Genomic DNA, 6,198 nt, shown 5'->3' with positions numbered 1-6,198 from the left:
TTTCTGTGCAAAGCAATAACAAGTCTGTATTTCTCCAGGGCAGGCCATGGTTCATCAAAGCTTCTGCCAAGTTTTAACCTTTTCTAATACTTGAGGCAGATGGGACAGGCCATAATAAGACTGACTTTGCTTCGTGGGAATTGCTGGGTCGGACCAGACACGATGCATCCAGCCTGGAGGCTGAATCCTCCAGTGGCATTTAGGGTTTTGTGATATGTGGGCTTCTGAGCAGGCAGGCAGGGGATGAAGCACTACTGTTTACCAAATCAAAGCAGATGTTCCACTCTTTGAAAGGTGAGCTGGAGGCCCCTCCCCTCTGAAATCTGTTTTAAAATGTGTCAATCTGGGAAATGCAGGCTCCAGATACGTACACCTGAGACTGTATTGTGAGACAAGCTTGACAAACAGGCTTCCCTGGTGGCTCAGCTGGTAAAGAACCCACCTGGCAATGCAGGAGATGAAAGAGACTTGGGTTTGATCCCTGGGTCAGGAAGATCCCGTGGAGGAGGCAACAACGGACACAAGAGCCTATTGTATCTTCTGGGAAATGAAATAAACATAATGATAAACTAAAGACAGTGAATATTAGAGATGCTGAGTTTAGATTCACTCATGCATGTGTCTAGGACATACTCTTGGTTAAGTGTTGGGCTGACATATGAGCATAATGAAGTGAAAGTCGCTCAGTCGTGTCTGACTCTTTGCGACCCCATAGACTATATAGTCCGTGGAATTCTCCAGGCCAGAATACTGGAGTGCGTAGCCTTTCCCTTCTCCAGGGGATCTTCCCAACCCAGGATCGAACCCAGGTCTCCCACACTTCAGGCGGGTTCTTTACCAGCGGAGCAACGAGGGAAACCTGACATAGGAACACAGCAGATTCAATTGCACAAGCCATCCAGTGTTTACAGACCAGCCAATCAATGAAAAGACTCAGAATGTGAACAACTGGATCATATTGCTGCACTCTGTCAACTCCTAAAGGGATATGTGGTTCTGTTTCTTGTGTTTTTCCTTTTTTAAATTTTAGTTGTATTGAGGCATAATTGACATAAAATTGTAGGATGTGCGTAGTGGACAGAAGGGTGATTTGATAGACATATACGTTGCACTGGGGCTTCCCTGGTGCCTCAGACGGTAAATCGTCTGCCTGCAATGCAGGAGACCCAGTTTTGATCCCTGGGTTGGGAAGATCCCCTGGAGAAGGGATAAGCTACCCACCGCAGTATTCTTGCCTGGAGAATCCCATGGACAAAGGACCCTGGTGGGCTACAGTCTAGAGGGTCGAAAAGAGTTGGACACAACTGAGTGACTAACACTTTCACTTTTCATACATTGCATTTTCTTTATTTTTAATCTATCATAAAATAGAGTCAGCCGAAGCATTTGACATTGTCAGAAGTTGACCACTTCAGTGAAATAAGGATGTACATAAGAATATACATGCATTTCTATATACATTTGTCTTCACCTAATCATGAAGGAGTTTAGAGGAAGAGTTGATGATTATTGAGCTTGGATAGACTTATTTCCTCCTTTCACTCTCTTTTCCCCCCACTGAACACACACTCTGTGTTAGACCCTTCTCTAAGTATTGGGGATACAGTAGTGAATACGGTGGACATGGTCCTTGGCTTTATGGATCTTACAGTTGAGGTGGGGAGAGTATAGTGGATGGGTTGATTGGAATTATGTAGATAATTAATTATAATGTTTGTAAGTACTGCATAGAAATGTAAAGTGCTTGAACAGGGAAGAGAGAGCAGTGGATACATTCAATGGATATGTGAGCTGAATCAACAGGGCTGGTGATTCATTGGATATGGGTGGGGGTGATATTTGATATGGGAGGGTAAGTGAGGGGTCAAGGATGGGACTGGACGATTAGCTGGATGGATGGTGGGAGAAGATGGAGGAGGAACAGACTAGTAAGAAAAAATCCAGCGGAAACTGGATTTTTTTTCTGGGTGAAGATATCCTATACCGATCTCCCTTCCTCTGTCTCTCTCTTTCTCTCTCTCTGTCTCTCTCTCCAGTATCTTCCTTCCCACCCCCCTCCACCCCCCAAAGAAAAGAGAATTTCTGAAAGTCCTTTTTTGATTCCCCCAAAGAAAATTATTATCTCAATGAGCCGGGAAGACAGGTCCAGAAAAAGCCTGTTTGGCAGGCTTTTCCACTCCTGATTGTAAATGGCACTCTAATCTCACCCTTTGTAGGAACCATGATGGTGATCTGCTTCTCCATTTAATGGCCTGCCAGCCTGCTTTTCCTTGTTATTGTACTATATCGTGAGCTTCCTGAAGGTGAGGGTGGCATTCTTTTTTTTTTTTTTTGTCTCCCTCCATCTAAATAGAGCATGGCATTTAGTAGGTAACAATAATTATTTGTTGAATTGAATGATAAGACAGTTGTATGAATGCTGGCTATAATGAACTTGGGTTCTTTTATGCTTGCCTAGACTTTACGTGATGTTCCTAAGCACTGTGTATTTCTGCGTGTGGCTACTTTTAAGGAAGGGGTGTGTCTGTCTTTCCAACCACTGACTCTCCAATCCTGATATATGGTTAAGTTCAAAAATACTTGTTCAAGAACAGTGGTTGCCAAAGAGGAGGAGGGTTGGGGATGAGTAAAACATGAAAAGGGTTTTAGAAGGTACAAGTTTCCAGTTGCAAACTAAATAAATCACGGGGATATAAAGTACAGGATGGTGACAAGGGTCAATGAGAGTGGAGAGCGTATTTGAAAGTTGCCGAGAGAGTAAGTCCTCAAAGTTAACTTTGTGTAGTGACAGGTGGTAATTAGACTTGCTGTGGTGAACATTTCACAATATCCACAAATATAAAACCTTTACATGGTATACCTGAAACCAATAGAATGTTATATGCCAGTTAGACCTCAGTATATTTGTTTTTTTTTTTTTTAATACTTGCTCCATTTTTGAAAAGAAGAGGGCAAAGTGATTAAAAACCGCCGAAAGCATTCTGCATATTACGCAGGTCAGGGAACGGCAACAGCAACAAAGTACGCCACTGATGAAACTGAAGAGCCTCAGAAGTACTGTTGAGGCTTATTTTATATATTTAATTAGTTAATTTATTTTTTGGCTGCACTGTGAGACATGTGGGATCCTAACTCCCCAACCCAGGATAGAACTGATGCTCTGAAATGAGGAGTCTTAACCACTGGACTGCCAGGCAAGTTCCCACTATGGTTCATTATGCAGTTGGGTGTTTCTACCCACAGGCTGACCGTCTTTAGATTAGACAAGTTTGATTCAGATATTAGACCCTAAATTAATTTTCATGGTCAACAAGATTGGACGGATGTGACATTTGATACTCAAACTAGAAAGGAGGGTGGCTTTTCTTCATTGGTTTTCAATGATGTTCCGCAGAGTCTTTGGGGTTTCTTGGAAATCTTGAGCAAGCCATTGGGTGGGGCTCTGACCTGTTACTTCTGCCTTCACACAGTGCATCTCATCTGTATTTATTTTGCTTCAGTTCAGTTCAGTAAAATTTCCTTTGAAGAACAAGTTCAATGACTTTAAAGAAAAAAAAAAAAAACCCCAATGTCAGATAACAACCTAACACTGTTCTCAAATAATGATAATATTCCTACATGTAAATTTTCTTACCTGAGAAGTGATGGTGGCATCTGCTTATCTTTGGGAAACCACAGCTTAGTCTTCTAGAAAGTATACAAATCATTATCAGTTCAAACATCAGAAAGTTACAGATGTGCTTGTAAAATGCACACTTCTAACCATTGCATTTTTTCCTTTTTTTTTTTTTAAACTTGCCTGTTTTCTGGTGTAGGCTTCCCAACGACTTGCCTCTTTTCTAGTTCACTTCCCATTGTGAACTCTTTGAGAGCAGTAGCAATAACTCTTGTTTCTTTTGAGGTCAGCACAATGCCTAGCACAATAAAGTTATCCTGAGTAAATAAATGGATGTTTGGATGCATGAGCGGATGGATGGACGGGTGGAAGAGTGTCTGTGACAGAACACAAATGCCTGAGACTCGGTAACTTTGTTCTAACCCTGACTCAGCAATCATGTTTTGTAAGACCATGAATAAATTGATTTTGTATCTCATTATACTAAATATAAAAATTAAAAATAGAGTGTGTTTTGCAAATTAAGGATATAATGAGTCACTGTTTCTTGGGAATAGAGAGTGCATGGACAAATTAATTACAAAGTCTTATGTTATTATCATTATAATGTTAATTATAAGATGTAGCTGCTGTTGATGAAACTAACCCAGGAAAGAAATGTTAGATGAGCAGTTGGTTCAAATTTTGGGCCAATATTCTGGTGAACAAAATTATTGTTTATGACACAGAGGACCTCAGACCAAAGTTTGACAGAATATAGGCGGTACTGGGTTTCTGCAGATTCAGTAACGGCAATGACCTGGTATCCAAAGGAGACACTGAAAACCAAGCAGATTTGAAGAGGAAGAGCCAACAGTTGTGGAAGGTAAAGACTTCCATCGGATGAACGTACGTATGTATGAATAAATTTAGTAGACCTTATTAAGCTGTTTTCCTGTGCAAGAGCTAGTGCTGAAGGAAATGAGAGATGAGTTACTAAGTCAAGGGAGACAAGACATAAACGTATAACAAAGAAAGTACAAAGGGCCACAAGAGAAATAGTGTTCAGTGGTATGAGGATTCATGAGGAGGAGAATAATCTTACTCTAAATATTGCTTATTACTTGGATTACTTATGCCTTGGTTTTCAAATAAAACAAAACCTTTCATCTTCTCAGTAGAGCCTTTAGAATAAATAAATATGTAGAGAGTATTTCTGGCAAAGGTATGCATTCCCCAAAGAAGGAGGCCATTTTCATGCACAACTGTGTTTCTTCGTTGGGACAGCCGGCTCCGTTTTGCTTCCATCATGTCGTGAAGGTTCTTGACGTTGCAAAGTTGTCCCAGATTCTGGGTCAAAAGTGAATCATCAGATTGACTGACCTCGCCACGCCATGTGTTTTGAATTAAAATTTTATGTGTGCACGCACGTGTGTGTGTGTGTTTAGCACATGAAAACGAGGACTCCCCAGGCCCCACACTCCTTGTTATTCCTACATTTACCAATGTTTTCACAATTCTGTGAAAACAACATATCTCTGATATATTCAAAGTACCTCATTTTTACAAGGCAGGATATTAATATAATCCAGAAAGACTAAGAACAAATTGATATGTGTACTCCTCCAAAAAACAACAGTAACTTTTGACCTTCATGCAAATCTTTCCATTTGAAGGGATTGGTTCAGTTTTCAATTTAGAAGAAAAAAAGGATAAATAGATGATAGATCGAAAAGAAAGTTTGAAGAAAAAAAGACATATATAATCTCATCCTAACTTAATATACAATTTTTTATTTTCATGCATTTCCTTCTAGTTATTTTTTTCTTAACTCACCCTACTTGGTTCTACTCCCACCGGGCCACCAAAATTGCTCTTATCAAGTCACCAATGACCTCAGTGGCTTGCTTTCAGTCCTCGTTTGCCTGATCTGCCAAAAGCCTTCAGCACAGTCTAGGCCCCATCTCTTTCTTTCTTATTCTCTGTGTTCCAGCATTTTGGGTTGACTGACTTTGGGTCCACCGTGTTCTTTTTTGTTAATGGTTTCTGTCCTCTGTGTTCTCTGTTCTGTCTTACTTAGAACTCCTATTATCAGATCTCCTGGGTTAATTCTCTAGTTTTCTTACCTTTAATGTCTGACTTCCTGTCCTTTTCATGGTTGGGATATTCTCTTCTTTCTCTGAGGATATCGATGATTTTTTTTTCCCTTCTCCAAGCATAGTCTTTGTTTTTTCCGAGTTACTTTTTAACTGAGTATTTATTTTGGTCTTAGTCTTTCAAGATAACGACTGTCCAGATGTGTGCTCACTTAGATGTTTCAGCAAGTTTGTTTGTAACTGAGAGATTGGGAGCTCTGAGAATGTGGATGGTATTGACAAAGCACTGTGGTTTGCCTGGGACTCCTAAGTTTTAATACTGAATGTCCCCTGAACTAGGGAACCCTCAGTCCTAGCTAAGGTCACCCTCTAGATGTCAGATCATCTAGAGGGTGAACTGTCTGGAAAAGTTCCTAGGGAGCCCAATGTCAGTGTCTTCAGCTCCTTTTTCAGTGAGCTGGCAGATTCCCCAAAGCATACTATTCCAATTTCCTGCATGGAGGTCAA

At 40.6% G+C, this 6,198-nt stretch overlaps 1 long non-coding RNA gene across 1 annotated transcript; it reads right to left on the bottom strand.

Moving 5' to 3' along the window:
• Positions 1-3,175: 3,175 nt before the first annotated feature.
• Positions 3,176-5,828, bottom strand: LOC138088943 (uncharacterized). Its single transcript, XR_011145773.1, has 3 exons — positions 5,722-5,828; positions 3,635-3,687; positions 3,176-3,541 (listed from the first exon to the last, which is right to left on the bottom strand). It is a non-coding gene; the product is annotated as an uncharacterized lncRNA (long non-coding RNA).
• Between the last annotated feature and the right edge of the window lie 370 nt (positions 5,829-6,198).

Source organism: Capricornis sumatraensis, chromosome 12 (genome assembly GCF_032405125.1).
Source record: "Capricornis sumatraensis isolate serow.1 chromosome 12, serow.2, whole genome shotgun sequence".
In the NCBI taxonomy this organism is placed as follows: Eukaryota; Metazoa; Chordata; class Mammalia; order Artiodactyla; family Bovidae; genus Capricornis; species Capricornis sumatraensis.
The sequence above is the reverse complement of the archived record's forward strand: the minus strand, read 5'-3'. Positions and strand labels throughout refer to the sequence as shown.